This window comes from Rhinoraja longicauda, chromosome 4 (assembly GCF_053455715.1).
Source record: "Rhinoraja longicauda isolate Sanriku21f chromosome 4, sRhiLon1.1, whole genome shotgun sequence".
NCBI lineage: Eukaryota > Metazoa > Chordata > Chondrichthyes > Rajiformes > Arhynchobatidae > Rhinoraja > Rhinoraja longicauda.
In genome coordinates, this window is record NC_135956.1 from 6,024,381 (window position 1) to 6,044,682 (window position 20,302).

Sequence of the window (20,302 nt, forward strand, 5' to 3'; positions counted from 1 at the left end):
ACTGGGCCTTAAACTGGGTTCCTGTGCTTTATCCCCGTTCAGGTTTCTCGGTGTGAAGAAGGGTGTCGAGCTGGCACGTCACCCATTCCTTCTATCCAAAGATGCTGCCTGTCCTGCTGAGTTACTCCAGCATTTTGTATCTATCTCAGGTTTGTCCACTGGTTCCTGCATTCTCTTTTTCATAGCATCTCTCTCTCTCTCTCTCTCTCTCTCTCTCTCTCTCTCTCTCTCTCTCTCTCTCTCTCTCTCTCTCTCTCTCTCTCTCTCTCTCTCTCTCTCTCTCTCTCTCTCTCTCTCTCTCTCTCTCTCTCTCTCTCTCTCTCTCTCTCTCGTGTGTCTCTCTCTCTCTCTCTCTCTCTCTCTCTCTCTCGTGTCTCACACACTAACACACTCCAACTTGCTCTCTCACGCATTGACACTCCCCATTTCTCTCACTGACGGTCCATTATTGTCACTGATGCACCATCACTCTCTCTGACACACTCTATCCCTCTCACTGTCACACTCCATCTCTCTCTCTCACTGTCACACTCCATCTCTCTCTCTCTCTCTCTCTCTCTCTCTCGCTTACAATAGATAGACAATAGACAATAGGTGCAGGAGGAGGCCTTTCGGCCAGTGGCATAGCTCTAGGGGTCACTGAGACACACAAGCTCCCCGACCACGACAAGGTTGCAATCCAACGGGGAGGATGGTGAGTAAGGTGGGCCTAAAATTGTCATGCTATCGTGTACCGTTTTGGCTGTAGTTCAGGAACAAACAAACAAACAAACGAGAGTTTGGGTATATGGATAGGAAAAGTTCAGTAGTATATGGGCCAGACACGGGCAGGTGGGATTAATCTAGATGGGGCATCTTGGTCATAGAAACATAGAAACATAGAAAATAGGTGCAGGAGGAGGCCATTCAGCCCTTCGAGCCAGCACCGCCATTCATTGTGATCATGGCTTATCATCCACAATCAGTAACCCATGCCTGCCTTCTCCCCATATCCCTTGATTCCTCTAGCCCCTGGATCTCTGTCTAACCCTCTTTTAAATTCATCCAGTGAATTGACCTCCACTGCCTTCTGTGGCAGAGAATTCCACAAATTAAGAGATCAAAACTGCACACAATACTCCATAGGTGGTGTCACTAGGACCGTGCACAACTGCAGAAGGACTTCTTTACTCCAATACTCAAATCCTCTCGTTATGAAGGCCAACATGCCATTAGCTTTCTTCACTGTCTTCTGTACCTGCATGTTTACTTTCAGTGGCCAAGTTGGGCTGAAGTGCCTGTTTCCATGCTGTATGACTCATTGAATCTATTAGCATTTCTTGGCTAATCATAATTATATTAATTGAAAATGGAGAATTGAAATGGATTGAGATTGATAATTATTTACTGATTGTTTTTTGAAAATGTTATTTGGTGTTGTGAAAGTATGACTGTAATGCAAAAAAAGGAACTATTTTTTATTACCATGAAACCAATTAAGATGTAGTTCATAGCACATGGAAACTTATTGAGTTCCTAATAGGGCTTACATTTCAATTATATGTTGTTCTTCAGGACTTTCTGCATTGATTCTTAAATTGTACGATTTGCATTAATCCATGAAGTAATGACTATACACATAATGTTTTTAATGCGGTCCCTAACAAGTTATACACCAGCACTGTAAAATTGTTTTTGTGACATACTATATTAATTCCAGTCTCTGCGACGTTCAGTCTGATTTAGTACATCAAGTTGAAAGATAGGGCTGTAACAAAAAGGCACCATTATTCAGGTCTGCCTTAATTCCTGGAAGTGTTTACATATGTGTGGCACGGTGGCGCAGCGGTAGAGTTGCTGCCTTACGGTGAATGCAGTGCCGGGCACCCGGGTTCGATCCCGACTACGTGTGCTGTCTGTACGGAGTTTGTACGTTCTTCCCATGACCTGCGTGGGCTTTCTCCGAGATCTTCGGTTTCCTCACACACTCCAAAGACGCACAGGTTTGTAGGTTAATTGGCTTGGTAAATGTAAAAATTGCCCCCAGTGGGTATAGGATAGTGTTAATGTGCGGGGATTGCTGGTCGGCGCGGACACGGTGGGCCGAAAGGGCCTGTTTCCACGCTGTATCTATCTCTAAATGTGCTCAAATCCTAATTAGCAAAAAAATAAGTGGAATCAGGGAATCACAGAGCAAATAAATGCAATCAACAGGATTTCAATTCTATTTCAAGGATCACAGGACAAAGAATGGAAAAAGAGGTTTGATTTGACTCAGCTATTGCTCACAACCCAATCTAGCCCACACAACTGCTTATTCTTTGATATACCAGCCAAAATTGAAATGCAGTGGCTCCTAAAGCTTTCTGGTGTGACAGATGCAAGATGGTGACTTTGAATGTTTGTCTGTCAACTGTTTGTTTGAGCTGTTATTGTCATGACGATGGCGCAGCGGTAGAGTTGCCGCCTTACAGCGAATGCAGCGCCAAAGACTCAGGTTCGATCGCGACTACGGGAGCCGTCTGTACGGAGTTTGTACGTTCTCCCCCGTGACCTGAGTGGGTTTTCTCCGAGATCTTCGGTTTCCTCCCACACTCCAAAGACGTACAGGTATGTAGGTTAATTGACTAGGTAATATATGAAAAATTGTCCCTTGTGTGTGTAGGATAGTGTTAGTGTGCGGGGATCACTGAGCGGCACGGACTCGGTGGGCCGAAAGGGCCTGTTTCTGTGCTGTATCTCTAAATCTAAAAAATCTAAAAATGACAGGAGGTTATACTTTGCTATAATAGAAAGCCTTGCATTTATGGGGTATTTTTTATAGCCTGAGGTGTTTTGAAGCAAATGAAATACTCATAGTTCTATGTTGTAATTTGGAAAACCTCACGACAAATACTTTCCCATTCAAAAGAGAGTTAGAGAGTTAGATAGAGCTCTCAGGGCTGGCGGAATCAAGGGATATGGGGAGAATCCCGTGTGGATGATCAGTCATGATAATGAATGGCAGTGCTGGCTCGAAGGGCCGAATGGCCTCCTACTGCACCTAATGTCTATGTCTATGTATCTATGTATATCCAAAGTAAAGTTTCCTTACATAGTTCAACACAAATTTAGAACTGAGATGAGGAGAAACGTTTTCAGTCAGAGAGTTGTGAATCTGTGGAATTCTCTGCCTCAGAAGGCAGTGGAGGCCAATTCTCTGAATGCATTCAAGAGAGAGCTAGATAGAGCTCTTAAGGATAGCGGAGTCAGGGGGTATGGGGAGAAGGCAGGAACGGGGTACTGATTGAGAATGATCAGCCATGATCACATTGAATGGCGGTGCTGGCTTGAAGGGCCGAATGGCCTCCTCCTGCACCTATTGTCTATTGTCTATTGTCTATTGTCTAAATCCTCAACTGACCTTTGATTATTTTTTTCTCCTTGTGGAATGATGTGCTGCAACTCACCATATCCTTCTGTAATCATTCAAACCCCTCCAGAGATTAGACAATAGACAATAGAAAATAGGTGCAGGAGGAGGCCATTCGGAGGCAGATACATAGTGACTTTGAAGAGGCGTTTAGATTGGCACACAGTTTTGCAGGGAATGAATAGATATGGACCATGTGTAGCTTGAGGTGATTCGTTTAACGGCATCATGTTTGGCATGTTCACTGTGGGCCGAAGGGCCTGTTCCTGTGCTGTACTCTTCTCTGTTCTATGTCATAGTGCGATACAGCATCCTCACTGACCATCAGCTCTGATCCGACATTAATCCCATTTTTATTCTCCCCGTATTCATCGGTATTGACTGGTTAACCAACCCCCCCACCCCGTACCTCCGACCTCTCAGTTACCCACTAGCATCCATCGACAGTGGCCAGATATCGCCTGCTGGATGATGGAGGAAACTGTGGCGTCACAGAGAGAATGTGAAACTCCTCCCAGAAAAAACTATTGTTTCAACGACTAAACTATTTGGACTCTGTTTAAAACTATTTTCCAGTGTGCATTGTCTGTGTCACCATCTCTTTGTGTAGCATGTAATAAATAATAAACCTTTTAGTATAAAAATATGTGGCGCAGCGGTAGAGTTGCTGCCTTACAGCGCCAGAGACCCGGGTTCGATCCTCCGTTCAGACAGCACCCACAGTCGGGATCGAACCCGGGTCTCTGGCGCAGTAAGGCAGTGGCTCTACCTCTACGCCACCATGTCGTTGTTTTGCTTTTTGGCTGGACTTTTCACCCACCATCCTCATCTTTGGACACCCTGTGCGTAGGGGAGAGGGTAGGGCCGAAGATGTCCTTGTTGGGTTGCTCCTGGGCCTGGCCAAACTGGCCGTCCGCGACTCATGGCGCCAGGCAGAAGAGGGCTCTGCCCGAGCCGGCTGCCTACCCCTTTTCCAGGGTTACATCCGCGCCCGGGTGGTGTTGGAGAGGGACCACGCGCTGTCCACGGGCACCCTGGGGGATTTCCGGGACCGCTGGGCACCGCGGGGGATTGGATGTATCCTGGATAGGGATTGTAATATAATTGTATAATAGTTTCAATTGGTATATTTGTTTATATAGTATTCTGGTGGTGGGTTCTGTTTTGGTTTTATTGTATTGTATATATTATTTTAATATTTAAATAAATATTTTTGATTTTTTTTAAAAGACCCATGTCGTTGTTGGCCATTATAGCGCAAATTAATTTCATAAATATGCCTTGCACTGCTACAGAACACCATTAAGCAGCCAATAATTAACTTCTATCATCTCATTCCAATGCAGACATGGAAATTTGTGCAACTGTTAGGTGTGGTGATTTTTTTAATATGCCACTACACACTATTCTGTTTATCGCTGGGTTTGAATTTTCAGAATGAAAATAAATAAAAGAGAAATAAATTCTAGACACTGCACCAAAAGCAAGTCTAATTCTATTCGGCCAGGATAAATCAGTAAAGATAAATCAGCAAAATTCCTCGGATTTACAATAATGAAAGTCAAATTATTGAGGTGGAGTGTAGTGGAGTGAGAGTTCCTCCCAATGACCCCTCACTGTCAGCTTCATTCAGATTACCACCCCGTGCCTAGCTACCAGAGACACGTGTAGGAACTGCTGATGCTGGTTTACACCAAAGGTAGACACAAAGTGCTGGAGTAACTCAGCGGGTCAGGCAGCATCTCTGGAGAGAAGGAATGGGTGACGTTTCGGGTCGAGTCCCTTCTTCAGGAGAAGGGTCTGAAGAAGGACCCGGACCAGAAACTCTCCAGAGATGCTGCCTGTCCCGCTGAGTTACTCCAGCGTTTTGTGTTTCTGATCCAGAGACATGCAATCTGACACTGCTTTCAGACAACCCCCCCCATCCTCCCATCCCTTCCCCCCTCTCCCCTCCCCCCACAACCCCCCCCCTCCCCTCCCCCCTCCCCCACCTACCCCACCTGGGTTCAACCCTGACCGGATGCTTGTCAATACGGAGTTTGTACGTTCTCCCCATGACCTGCATGGGTTTTCTCCGATGCAGTGGGTTTGATGCAGTGGGGCTCTTCTATAATTTTAGCTGCCGACATGAAGCATATTTCACCTCGGTAACTGAATTTTAAGGGTAAGCAGGCTTGAGTCACCACCTTAATAATCCAAAGCATTCGGCCTATTGACAGGGCAAAAAATGTAGCGCCAGTTTTATTAAGTTAGCGTTTTCCCATTATTCTTTATTTGTAATTTATTAATTAATCATCCAGTTCGGCAATATTAATTCAGAAATCTGTTAATGAGTGAAAAACATTATCTCTTAATGATAATTAAGGGCGGCACGGTGGCGCAGCGGTAGAGTTGCTGCATTAGAGCGAATGCAGCGCCTGAGACTCAGGTTCGATCCTGACTATGGGCGCCGTCTGTACGGAGTTTGTACGTTCTCCCAGTGACCTGTGTGGGTTTTCTCCGAGATCTTCGGTTTCCTCCCACACTCCAAAGACATACAGGTTTGTAGGTTAATTGGCTTGGTAAATGTAAATATTGTCCCTAGTGGGTATAAGATAGTGTTAATGTGCGGGGATTGTTGGTCGGCGTGGACCCGGTGGGCTGAAAGGGCCTGTTTCCGCGCTGTATCTCTAAACTAAACTAAAAGAGATGTTAGGAGTCTGGCAGCTGTACGGAGTTTGTACGTTCTCCCAGTGACCTGTGTGGGTTTTCTCCGAGATCTTCGGTTTCCTCCCACACTCCAAAGACATACAGGTATATAGGTTAATTGGCTGGGCAAATGAGAAAATTGTCCCTAGTGGGTGTAGGATAGTGTTAGTGTGCGGGGATCGCTGGGTGGCATGGACCCGGTGGGCCGAAGGGCCTGTTTTTGCGCAATATCTCTTAAAAACTCCAAATTAAAATAAAAAAAATCTCTTCAGAGTGAAACTGAATTCCCTTTTGAGTCAATTAAATTGATTTTTGTTTCATTAAAAAGGAAGTCACAAATTGCTAATCATTCTTTTCAAATATCTAAATGCGTAGATTGCAAGAGGAGAGAGACACTACCCAAAATAGGGTTGAGGGCAAAATGGGGAGTGAAGCAGAAATCTAGCGTAAAAGATCACAGATTGAGATCAAAGTAGAAAACGTCAAAGTTATTTGTGAATAATTTCATCTGAAAAGCTGGAACATCGTGAACTCTGGTGAATTTGCCAATTTAAAAGAAAATGGAGCTCATTATTGGGCAGCAGCATGCCTTATTACAAATGTAATGGGCTGATTCTGCCATAGACACAGTCACATTTGCTTCTTCAGCGAGCTCTGCACTCTGCACCTACCTCCTGCAGCTGCCAGACTCCTAACATCTCTTTTAGTTTAGTTTAGAGATACAGCGCGGAAACAGGCCCTTTCAGCCCACCGGGTCCACGCCGACCAGCGATCCCCGCACATTAACACTATCTTATACCCACTAGGGACAATATTTACATTTACCAAGCCAATTAACCTACAAACCTGTACGTCTTTGGAGTGTGGGAGGAAACGGAAGATCTCGGAGAAAACCCACGCAGGTCACGGGGAGAACGTACAAACTCCGTACAGGCAGCACCCATAGTCGGGATGGAACCCTTGCTCATCTGCTAGTGTTGCACCTCTGCTGCTTCTAAACAGAAAAGAATCAGAACCTTTGGCGTGTATCTTAGCCGAGATTTCCTCTCCAATGGACCTGTTTAAAAACGGTTTATTGGATCCACGCGTTGTTGACATTTGTTAGGCTTGTTTCTTTAAAAAATGGCCGCTCTGTTTTTCCACCTTCCCAACAGTGAATACATCTCCAATCTATCGAGTTGAAATAGCCCGAGGATGTTTAAGTTCCTTCTTTTTATGTTCAGCGTGACAGTCCTTCTGAATGATAGCTTTACATGGTTTATCTTTCACACAAGAGGCCACAGGAAATCTTGCTCCCTAATAAATCCAGTGGTACTTTAGGTAGCAGCAGTCACATTAGAAATAATGATGCATGCCTCAACTCTGTCATAAACATGAGGATAATGAATACCCTTATGACACAGAACTGTCAACAACAATAAGCTGCCGAATCCACACAAGCTGATGAATCTTAATTCATATTTTTGTCCACCGCTGCAGTTTACCATATCATATTTCACACCTTCAATCTTGAAATATTGCTTTCACATCCATGGGATCATAGTAAGCTGCTTTGTGATGACATTTAATCCATTCCCCAAAGGGTATGAATTTATCAGACTCGCCTTGGTGTCGGTGGAACGAACTTGGTGGAAGTGTGAGCAGATGTCAATGGAGTGAGATGAACCATCGACGATCTGTGTGAACGTCGAGTTAAATGAAGAGAAAAAAAGATGGAAAGGTAAAGTTTTTTTTTTAAAAAGCTCCAACAAAATGAAACTTTTAATAAAGACACATTTTTTGCAGTTAAATCTTTTTTTTCCTGCCAGCCAGGCTGATTGGCAGTAATTAGCACTCATCACATTGTTAAAATTATATTTAGACTTGTAATAACTTGGCTTAACTTTCTGTGGCAAGTGTTTATATCCACGAAGCAATTACAGCATTGTCAGGCGTTTCAATGGATTTCAATAGCGAGGCAGATGGCAAGATGATAATTTTACGAAATAATGACAGAACAGCTTTGAATCTTGCTGTTCCTTGTACTTACCCACCTGCCTCGAGTTGTAGTGTCATTTTGTGCATTGGCCTGATCATTATCTTGATAGGCAAATAACTTCTGCAATCTTCAACAACAATTACTTTAATTGTAATGACTAGGGTGAGTCAAGGCTCAATGAGAACGTGAGTAGACGTTGTAAAGAACGTCTTTACGTTATTATAAGAAAATAACTGTAGATGCTGGTACAAATCGAAGGTATTTATTCACAAAATGCTGGAGTAACTCAGCAGGTCAGGCAGCATCTCAGGAGAGAAGGAATGGGTGACGTTTCGGGTCGAGACCCTTCTTCAGAACTTTACGTTATTATATCTATCGATAGATATAATTGGTGGAGATGTCCCTGATCACAAATTTAGTGATTTTTTTCTCACCACCACTGAATGGCAATGTTGCATCCAGTAAAGTACATGCAACTCATTAAGATCAAGTCTAAAATTCTTTTACCAATAATAATATTAATACTTGTTTTTTTCTGTTTTTTTGTCATGTCATATATTTAGGAATCTTATCAAGGATCTTAAGATTAAATCGGCCTGGTACAGCATTGTGAAGAGATCAAATGTTCTACAAATAAGTCTTATTCAAACAATGCCAATAAATGGGAGTTAGGTAAAGGCACTGGCTAGCTGCGAGGAGGATGCTAGGAGGCTGCAGAGTGACTTGGATAGATTAGGCGAGTGGGCAAATGCATGGCAGATGCAATATAATGTGGATAAATGTGAGGTTATCCACTTTGGCGGCAAGAACAGGAAAGCAGAGTATTACCTGAATGGTGACCGATTGGGAGAAGGGGAGATGCAACGTGACCTGGGTGTCATGGTGCACCAGTCATTGAAAGCAAGCAAGCATGCAAGTGCAGCAGGCAGTGAAGAAAGCGAATGGTATGTTGGCATTCATAGCAAGAGGATTTGAGTTTAGGAGCAGGGAGGTTCTGCTGCAGTTGTACAGGGCCTTGGTGAGACCGCACCAGGAGTATTGTGTGCAGTTTTGGTCTCCTAACCTGAGGAAAGACATTCTTGCCTTAGAGGGAGTACAGAGAAGGTTCACCAGATTGATCCCTGGGATGGCGGGACTTGCATATGAGGAAAGACTGGATAGACTGGGCTTGTACTCGCTGGAATTTAGAAGACTGAGGGGGGATCTTATAGAAACATATAAAATTCTTAAGGGGTTGGAGAGGCTAGATGCGGGAAGATTGTTCCCGATGTTGGGGGAGTCCAGAACCAGGGGTCACAGCTTAAGGATAAGGGGGAAGTCTTTTAGGACCGAGATGAGAAAACATTTCTTCACACAGAGAGTGGTGAGTCTGTGGAATTCTCTGCCACAGAAGGTAGTTGAGGCCAGTTCATTGGCTATATTTAAGAGGGAGTTAGATGTGGCCCTTTTTGCTAAAGGGATCAGGGGGTATGGAGAGAAGGCAGGTACAGGCTACTGAGCTGGATGATCAACCATGATCATATTGAATGGCGGTGCAGACTCGAAGGGCTGAATGGCCTACTCCTGCACCTATTTTCTATGTTTCTATGTTTCTATGTAATGAGTGGGGAAAGCAGTAATCATAAGATCATAAGGTCAGAAGTTAATATGTGAGAGGAGAAGGCAAGAACGGAGTACTGATTGTGGATGATCGGCCATGATCACAGTGAATGGTGGTGCTGGCTCGAAGGGCCGAATGGCCTCCTCCATCACCTATTGTCTATTGAGAAGAATTAGGCCATTCGGCCCCATCAAGTCTACTCCGCCATTCAATCATTGCTAATCTATCTCTCCCTCCTATCCCCATTCTTCTGCCTTCTCCCCATAACCTCTGACACCTGTACAAATCAAGAACTTATCTACCTCTGCCTTAAAGGGCCGGGCATCAAGGGCATTAAGTTTTTTAAAAGTCATTGGTGCGTCACAATCTATGTGGAAAATTGAATTGGCCTTCTGACCTGTTGACTTCGGCTGTAAATAACTGAGGTCAGGCAGTGGTCTTGCTGGGATGTCAGTGGGATCATGCGCAAGAGGAAATGATTGGAAGAAGGAAAGACCAAGGAGTCTTAACCTCCATGCGTCATTTGGAATGCAGCACGCCTACCTCATAGCAATCCAATATGTCCAGAAGTTCACATTCTCCCAGGTCCATCATCCATCATGTGGAAGCTGGTTCCCAGACTCATAGATATGGTTGGACTTTGTGACTGTGGTGGTAATGGTCACAGAGTTCATATCTCCTTGACTTGTTTTATTGGCATGGATCAGCCACAAGTGGCAATATACAGCTTGCTATTATACAAGAGGCATTGGTATCATCTTTTTGTGGGTATGTAAATAAATCACCTTCTCTACGGTTAAGGGTTTGGAATGGAAATGTCACAAGGAAACAACCACATATTACACTTTAGGAAAGCCTTTTATTCATTGAATGCACAAATACTCTGAACCCACTGGTAGAGAATAATATTGACAAATATCACACACCTAGGGAGTTTACATGACACATTTATTTCTTGGCAATCAGTTGTGCTTGTCCCCAACAACTCTCACCAACTTCTACAGGTGCACCGTAGAAAGTATTTTATCGGGATGCATCACAGCCTGGTTTGGGAACAGCTCCATCGAAGACCACAGGATATAGCAGCAAATTGTGGACACAGCCCAGACCGTGTTTTGGGACAGAGACGGCTGTACTTTCTGAGAAGGCTCCGCTCCTTCAACGTCTACAGTAAGATGCTGCACATGTTCTACTAATCGGTGGTAGCCAGTGCCATCATCTTCGTTGCCGTGTGCCAGGGCAGCAGGGCGAAGGCCGCGGACGCCAACAGGATCAACAAACTCATCAGGAAGGCTGGCTCCATCCTGGGGGTGGAGTTGGATCCATGGGACGTGGTCTTGGAGGGGAGGATGCTCCTCAAACTGCGGAGCATCCTGGACAATACAGCTCACCCCCTCCATGACACACTGGTCAACCTGAGGAGCACCTTCAGCAACAGACTGGTTCCACCAAGATGCAGCACAGAACGCCACAGGAGATCCTTCTTCCCTGTGGCTATCAAACTGTACAACTCCTCCCCCTTCTGACATGGGGTAGACTGAGACTGAGACTGACTCCCCTCACCCCCCCCCCCCATTTGGGAACAGCTCCATCGAAGACCGCAGGAAATTGCAGCAAATTGTGGACACAGCCCAGACCATCACACAAACCAACCTCCCTTCCATTGACTTCATTTATACCTCACGCTGCCTCAGCAAGGCCAGCAGCATAATCAAGGACTGCTCGCACCCTTGGCCACTCCCTCTTCTCCCCTCTCCAATGAGGCAAAAGCTATAGATGTGTGAAAACACACACCTCCACATTCGAGGACAGTTTCTTCCAGGCAACTGAACCATCCTACCTCAACCAGAGAGCAGTGCTGAACTGCTATCTACCTCATCAGAGACCCTCGGACTATCTTCGATTGGACTGTGTCTTTTCATCTTTTTTGTTATTTTTAGTGTGTTTTAAAAAGTTTGTGTGAATGTTCTCTGGTTTGTTTTATGTGTGGAATGGGGGTTCGGGGGAAATAACGTAACGTAAGAAACCTCTACTTCTTTGGAGTGTGGGAGGAAACCCACGCGGGTCACGGGGAGAAGGTACAAACTCCGTACAGACAGCACCCGTAGTCGGAATCCGCCCATAGTCGGACCCGGGTCTCTGGAGCTGTGAGGCAGCAACTCTACCGCTGCGTCACCGTGCCGACCTCCTCGACCCGATCTCTGACCGCCACGGCTGTGGTGGGAGGTCATGAAGGAGGGAATAGAAGTCAGGAAGAGTAAGGAAAATAATGAATAAAATGGGTGTAAGATAAAGGAAATGATAGAAAGTAGAAATGAGGAAAGTAGGGAATGAAAGAGAGTGGGGAGAAAAAGGTGTGGAAGGAATGGAAACAGGGCAAGCAAGGTCCAGTGTAAAAGAACAAGTGGCAGTAATAATGAGAAGCAGATGATATGAGAGAGGGAATAAGAAAATGAACACGAGGGAGGAAGAATCTGATAAAGGAACGAGGGAATGAATAGAATAAAAGAAAGAGTTAATAAATTGCTGATGACTGCTGATGAATGAGGCATAGAGAGAGTGTGTTCTAGTGGGTGTTCTAGGTTTTATAAGTGTCCTAGGTTTTCTAGGTTTTATAAGTGTCCACAAAATGCAAAACAAAAATAGCAGGCAGGTGATGCAAGAGGTTAGAATGACAAATAGGATATTAGCCTTGAAGAAGGGAAGTATTGTTGTAATTGTATGAGGTACTATTAAGATGGCACCTAAAGTACTGTGTCGGAATTGAATTGAATTGAATTGAATACATTTTATTAGCCAAGTATGTATGCATACAAGGAATTTGATTTGGTGCTTTGCTCACAAGTAACAACACGACATACAGTAAACAATTACGAATAAAACATTGGGCAGCACGGTGGCGCAGCGGTAGAGTTGCTGCCTTACAGCGAATGCAGCGCCGGAGGTTCGATCCTGACTACGGGCGCCGACTGTACGGAGTTTGTACGTTCTCCCCGTGACCTGCCTGGGTTTTCTTCGAGATCTTCGGTTTCCTCCCACACTCCAAAGACGTACAGGTTTGTAGGTTAATTGGCTTGGCAAATGTAAAAATTGTCCCTAGTGGGTGTAGGATAGTGTTAATGTGCGGGGATCGCTGGGCGGCGCGGACCCGGTGGGCCGAAGGGGCTGTTTCTGTGCTGTATCTCTAAATCTAAAATCTAAAATCTAAATCTAAATTATAATTTAAGCATGTGAAAAATGAAATGAATTAGCTGAGCAGAAAGGGGCTACAGACTTTTGGCTGTTGAGTAGAGCTACTGCTCGTGGAAATAAAGCTGTTTTTATGTCTGGCTGTGGCTGCTTTGACAGTCCGGAGTCGCCTTCCAGAGGGAAGTGCTTCAAAGAGTTTGTGGCCAGGGTGAGAGGGGTCAGAGATGATCTTGCCCGCTTGCTTCCTGGCCCTTGCAGTGTACAGTTCGTCAATGGGGGGAAGGTTGCAGCCAACAACCTTCTCGGCTGATCGAACGATGCGTGGCAGCCTCCGGATGTCGTGCTTGGTGGCTGAGCCAAACCAGACCATGATGGAGAAGGTGAGGACGGACTCGATGATGGCAGTATAGAATTGGACCATCATTGCCTGTGGCAGATTGTGGCAGAAGGTACTGCAGGTGCTGATTTACACCAAAGTTAGACACAAAATGCTGGAGTAACTCAGTGGGACAGGTGACATCCCTGGATAGAAGGAATGGATGATGTTTCAGGACGAGACTGTGCACACTGTATTGTGTATGTGCACAGTTGTGGTCCCCTTATTTGAGTAAGTATATCATGCGTGGGTTTTCTCCGAGATCTTCGGTTTCCTCCCACACTCCAAAGACGTACAGGTATGTAGGTTAATTGGCTGGGTAAATGTAAAAATTGTCCCTAGTGGGTGTAGGATAGTGTCAATGTGCGGGGATCACTGGGCGGCACGGACTTGGTGGGCCGAAAAGGCCTGTTTCCGGCTGTATATATATGATATGATATGATATGATATATTGTCATTGAAACAGTCCAAAACACTTTATGAGGCAAATTCCTGCATTGAGAGAGATTCTTTGGCATCGAGATGCATGAGGGGTGATCCAAGTAGAAAGAATAGCAATGCAGTAATGGTTTCATTAATATCCTTCAAAATATGATCAGTAATTCTATGGTAAGGAAGTAAAGAGCTGCAGTTGAAGGTTATTATTCACTGTGTACATGCTTGCAGTTGTAGATGCTCGCTACCTCTGCCATTCTCTGATGGCTGCCCTGAATCTGAATTCACAGAGAACCTTCCCAGCAACAGCTAATATTTACTAAATCGCTCAGCCTTCTTTCCGATCTGCATCGTCACAGATACCTTGCATACTCAGTTACCCTGAATAACATGATTCAATATGACTTTCATTTGTGTTAAGCGGAAAGTTAGGCAGCAAAAATCCTCGGACAACAAACAGTGTTTACCACAAGAATGCAAGAAAGTAAAATCAGATGTAGGCCACTCGAGCCTGCTCTTGAGCCTGCTTCACCACTCAATACGTTGATAGCCATTGCACACCATGCCTCAGCTCCTTCTCCAGGGTGAGGGTTAGGTTATGATTTATTGGACAGTGGGCCAAAATGCCCTCTCTCTGGTGCTCAATGATCTCCCCCTGGAGATTCCTATTCACCATATAATGCCACTTTAGTCTGGCCCACGGTCTCATCACCCTCGTCCAAATCTGTTCGCCTTTACACTTGCCCTTCTGTAGATTTGTAGGATTTGTAGGAGTCCATCCTGTTTGAGTTTATGCTAGGTTCAGGCCATTGGGTTCTAGCGTCTGTAACGCTTTAATCCATGGCCTCTCTGCCCTCTTCCTACGCCCGGTTGACCAATTTATGTTTGTTTCCAGACCCATGATCTCAAGGGACTGGACCCCATGCTGTTGGAAGTGTCTGCTAATGGGGATGGACTGGTCTCCCCTCGTGATGTTGTTGATGTGTCCTGTCAGTCTGACTCTGAGGCTGTTGCCTGTTTCGCCAATGTACAGTAAGTTACACTGCTTACATTTAATCGCATACACTACATTCTTTTACTCGCGGGTTATTCTCTGTGCTATCTGCCTTCTCTTTCCTGTCACAGTGTTCTCTATGTTTTTGGCTATTACCAAGTGAGTGCAGGCCCAACATTGTCTTTGACCACAGTTTGAGGTTGTTTGTAGGCTAGTACTGACCAGGATATCTTTCAGATTTTCAGCCCTCTTAAATGCTGACGTTATTTGTATCCCTGCAGTGTGACAAATCCCCTTTGAAATTGTTGTAAACGGCCTTTGACAATTTTGTGGGCCTGGACGGCCATGTTACTGTGTCCTGTTATTAGTGGCAAGTTCAGTGTCAAGCCTGGCCTGGGTCTGGGCCCTTGTGTGCTTTTAAGGAAATCTGACTTCATGTGCCTTAATCTATGTCTGCAGTACCCCCACTGTCTAAGGGCTGTGGAAAGGGTGTTGGTGGCCTGGTTAAAGTCCTCCTCCCTGGTGCATATACGTTGGAAGCGGGTCAGTTGTGACGTTACGGTACCCCTAATGGTTTGTTTTGGGTGGTGGCTCGTGGTGTGTAGAGGGGTGTAGGTGTCTGTGGGTTTGAAAAAAAACATTGGTAGCTAGTTTATGGTCTTGGTTAGTTGATGGTAGTTTAAAGACAGTGGTGTCGAGGAAGTCTACACTCTCCCTGCTTGTCAAGGCCTTAACTTTGATGGAAGGGTGGTGGGCATTAAGTTAGGGTTAGGGTTGCATTATCTCCATTGCCTTCAATCACCAAATGTATCAAAAATGTGAGATAAATCTGTATAAATGAACAATAACGAGGATGAACCAAGAGTCTGGAGTCTCTCTTGGGGGGAGGGGGAAGGGGAGGGGGAGGGGGGAAGGGGGAGAGGGGTAGGGGGAAAGTGGAGGGGGAGGGAGAGGGAGGAGGGAAGATAAGGGGGGTTGAGGGGGATGGAGTGGGGGAAAGGGGAGGGGAAGTGGGGAGGTGGAGGGGGGAGGGGGAGGGGAGGGGCAGGGGAGGGGGAGAGTGGGAAGTAGTGGAAGGGGAAGGAGGAGGGAGGGAGGAGAGAGGGGGGAGGGAGGGGGAGGGGGAAGGGAGGGGGAGTGGGGAGAGGGGAGGAGAGGGTGCTGCACCAATGCAGGAGAGGTTTGGGCCCAACGGGTCCACTTGGTCTAGCCTCCTTTAAAATTTTCCCCTCTCATGTTAAAGCTATGCCTTCTAATCATTGACATTTCCACTCTGGGAGAAAGCTTCTGACTGTCTACTCTCATGCCTCTCATAACTTCATAGACTTCTATCAGGTCTCCCCTCACCCTCTGACATTCCAGTGAAAATAATCCAACTGTTTCCAACCTCTCCTCATAGCTAATATCCTCAATGCTGGTAAATCTCTTCTGCATCCTCTTCTAGAACGACTGCCACTGATTTATCCACACTCTTCCATTGAATGTGGCACCAAAGTACGGTTTCGATACGATACGATACAATACGATAGAACTTTATTTATCCCGGGAGGGAAATTGATCTGCCAACAGTCGTAAAAACACAAAAACTCAAAATACATTGGGAGGTGAATGGAGAGGCAGTGCAAACACATCTTCCTCCTGTTCCTACCATTGTGTGGTGCTGAAGTCAACAACTCGGGCCACATAAAGCAAGAGGCTCGCTCTGGAGCAAGAGACTCACTCTGTTGCACACCCTCATCTGCTCCAGATATTGGAAACATTATTTAAGGACATTTGGTTGAGGACTTTGGCCATTTTCTCTGCAGCGTCTCAGTTTATTCGTCGGCACTCAGTGCGGGAATTGTTACCAAAAGTCATTACCAAGGCTGAAGTGGTGTTGAAGTCTGGGCAAGCAGTTTCAGTTTCAGTTTAGTTTATCGTCAGTTCAGTTAGTTAGTTTATCGTCATGTGTACCGAGGTACAGTGAAAAGCTTTTGTCGCGTGCTAACCAGCCAGCGAAAAGACAAAGCACGATTACAATCGAGTCTTTCACAGTGTGCAGATATATGATAAGGGAATAATGTTTATTGTTGGCGAGGCTGCCATCGCTGATGGGGTCACCCAGTGGACAACCGTTTTCCTGAATACTTGAATTTGGTCCACCAAGCCCTGCTGGATCTCCCGGTTGCTAAATACTTTAACACCCCTTCCCATTCCTACACTGACCTTTCTGTCATGGGCCATCTCCATTATCAGAGTGAGGCCACACAAAAACTAGAGGAACAGCGCCTCATATTCCGTTTAAGTAGCTTACAAACCAATGGGATGAAAATATTGAATTCTCCAATTTTAGGTAACTGACCTTTTAAACAACCACCTCCTTCTCCCCCCACCTTTTTCTTTCCACCTCTCTTCCTGTGCTCCACCTGGATTTGCACCTATTTCTCCCGTTCCATCTCTCCCCACTGTCTCTCCATCCACCTCCCAATGAATTTCCCCTCTCACCTGCATCCACCTACTACTTGCCAAGCATTATCCTCTTCTCTTCTAGATCCCCCCACTGCAATCAACCTAAAGTAGGGTCCTGACCCAAAATGTCACCTAGTCATGTTTTCCAGAGATGCTGCCTGACTCACTGAGTTACTCAGAACTTTGTGAATCAAGAGCCAAGAGTGTTATAGACAATAGACAATAGACAATAGGTGCAGGAGTAGGCCATTCGGCCCTTCGAGTCAGCACCGCCATTCAATGCGATCATGGCTGATCACTCTCAATCAGTACCCAGTTCCTGCCTTCTCCCCATACCCCCTCACTCCGCTATCCTTAAGAGCTCTATCCAGCTCTCTCTTGAAAGCATCCAACGAACTGGCCTCCACTGCCTTCTGAGGCAGAGAATTCCACACCTTCACCACTCTCTGACTGAAAAAGTTCTTCGTCATCTCCGTTCTAAATGGCCTACCCCTTATTCTTAAACTGTGGCCCCTTGTTCTGGACTCCCCCAACATTGGGAACATGTTTCCTGCCTCTAATGTGTCCAATCCCCTAATTATCTTATATGTTTCAATAAGATCCCCCCTCATCCTTCTAAATTCCAGTGTATACAAGCCTAATTGCTCCAGCCTTTCAACATACGACAGTCCCGCCATTCCGGGAATTAACCTAGTAAACCTACGCTGCACGCCCTCAATAGCAAGAATATCCTTCCTCAAATTTGGAGACCAAAACTGCACACAGTACTCCAGGTGCGGTCTCACCAGGGCCCGGTACAACTGTAGAAGGACCTCTTTGCTCCTATACTCAACTCCTCTTGTTACGAAGGCCAACATTCCATTGGCTTTCTTCACTGCCTGCTGTACCTGCATGCTTCCTTTCAGTGACTGATGCACTAGGACACCCAGATCTCGTTGAACATCCCCTCTTCCTAAATTGTCTTATGTTCCAGATAGAACCATGAATGTCTTACTTGCAGCAGCACAACGGAATATGTAAACCTAGCACACTGTAAATAATATGATCAATGAGAAAAAAAATTCAGTGCGTATATACATACATACTCACATATATACATATACTAGACCAAGTGGACCTGTTGGGCCCAAACCTCTCCTGCATTGGTGCAGCCTGTCCTCCCCCCCTCCCCTCTCTCCTCAACCCCCCCTCCCCTCTCCCTTCTCCCCCACTCCCCCCTTCCGCCCTCCCTCCTCCCTCCCTCCCCCTCCCCTCCTTTTAAACTTTAAAATGTGAATAACTTTAAAAATATAACACCGATTTCAATAAAAACTACTTGCATTATCATTAAAGTGACAATGGTGAGTAAGGTGGGCCTAAAATTGTCGCGCTATCGTGTACCGTTTCAGCTGAAGTTCAGTCACAAACAAGATACACATATACACATATAGTTTATAGATACACATATGCACGCAGGCATATGTACACCCCGTGACCTGTGTGGGTTTTCTCCGAGATCTTCGGTTTCCTCCTACACTCCAAAGACGTACAGGTATGTAGGTTAATTGGCTGGGCAGAAATGTAAAAATTGTCCCTAGTGGGTGTAGGATAGTGTTAGTGTGCGGGGATCGCTGGGCGGCGCGGACCCGGTGGGCCGAAGGGCCTGTTTCTGCGCTGTATCTCTAAATCTAAAAAATCTAAATAACATTGGCACTTCCCAAACATTTCTACTACCGAGGAAGATCGGCAGCAGATATTAGCTGGTAGTCCTCCAAAGATTTACATTCTTCATTCTTTCATGAGTAATTCTCTAAGATATCTTGTGTTTAATGTAAGAAATTAATTAGACTAACTTATTTTACTATAGTTGTATGTATTAATCTTAGTTAGTTCATTGTTACTGCATACATACATGACTGCATGTGACAAATCAAATTCATCTGAATTAACTGTTTCAGAAAGCAAATTGAAATTCCAAAGCATAACCATTTTTTGCACCAAAAGTAAATCAGTGTCGGTACTGTAAATTAAAAGTTAAAATAGAAAATCCCTGAATATTCAGAAGACCAGACACCATCTGTAGAAAGAGTTACTGTTTCAGGTCATCAAACTTTCAACACAATCAATTTTAGTTCTTTTAATTTTAGATCACAGCCAGCAAGCCAGTCTGAAGAAGGGTCTCCACCCGTAACGTCACCTATTCCTTCCCTCCAGAGATGCTGTCTGTTCCGCGGGGATACTCCAGCATTTCGTGTCTATCTTCACCATAGGAACACTTCAGGTTTATTTATTGCTATGGTAACCAAAGATACTAGCGGAACAAGATAGACCACTCGACCCTAAAAAGCGTAGTATGTCATGGCGCCATTTTAGTAGGCAGAAACTTGCAGAAACATTTTAAAAGAAAAATAACAAAGATCTGTGAGTTGATAGATGAGATATATTCTGCATTTTAATGGTATCATCACACATATCTTCTAACCCACCACTCTATCTCCAGGTCCCTCAGGTCGGCCGACTTGGGGCTACTGACCATCCCGCGGTCTAGGCTTAAGCTCAGGGGTGACCGCGCTTTTGCGGTTGCAGCTCCTAGACAGTGGAACAGCATCCCTCTCCCCATCAGAACTGCCCCCTCCATCGACTCCTTTAAGTCCAGGCACAAAACCTATTTCTACTCCTCAGCGTTTGAGGCCCTATGAGGGGGCGCTGTGAACTGTTTATGTATGTGCTGTTATGTTTGTGTGCCATTGTATGTTCGTTCTTAGTATCTGAACTGATGTACAGCACTTTGGTCAACGTGGTAGTTGTTTTTAAATGTGCTATACGAATAAAATTGACTTAACTTGACTTGACATAAGGTTCCCCCAAAACACTGATTACACTGCGAGAGGCTTAGCGGACGGTGGGTTTTGCTTACTAAAATGGCGAACGTTACGCTTCTTTGCGTACTACACCAGTATAGGTGATTTCTATACATAGAAGGAGTGGTTCATCTTGTTCCTCTAGTATCTTTGATGGTAACCAGAAAGATTTGGGTCTTTGCCTTTTTCCTATTTTTTATTTGCAAATTTACTTTAATATGTTTAGAAATATTTAGCTGTCATTTGTTTCCGAAATGAAAGTAGGATTTGACGGAACTAATGACAATTTTGGAAGCCTACTTGTTGCTATATGACTGATATGAAATTCGACGGGGTCCTTCCTACTCTCATCAGTTGAAGTGG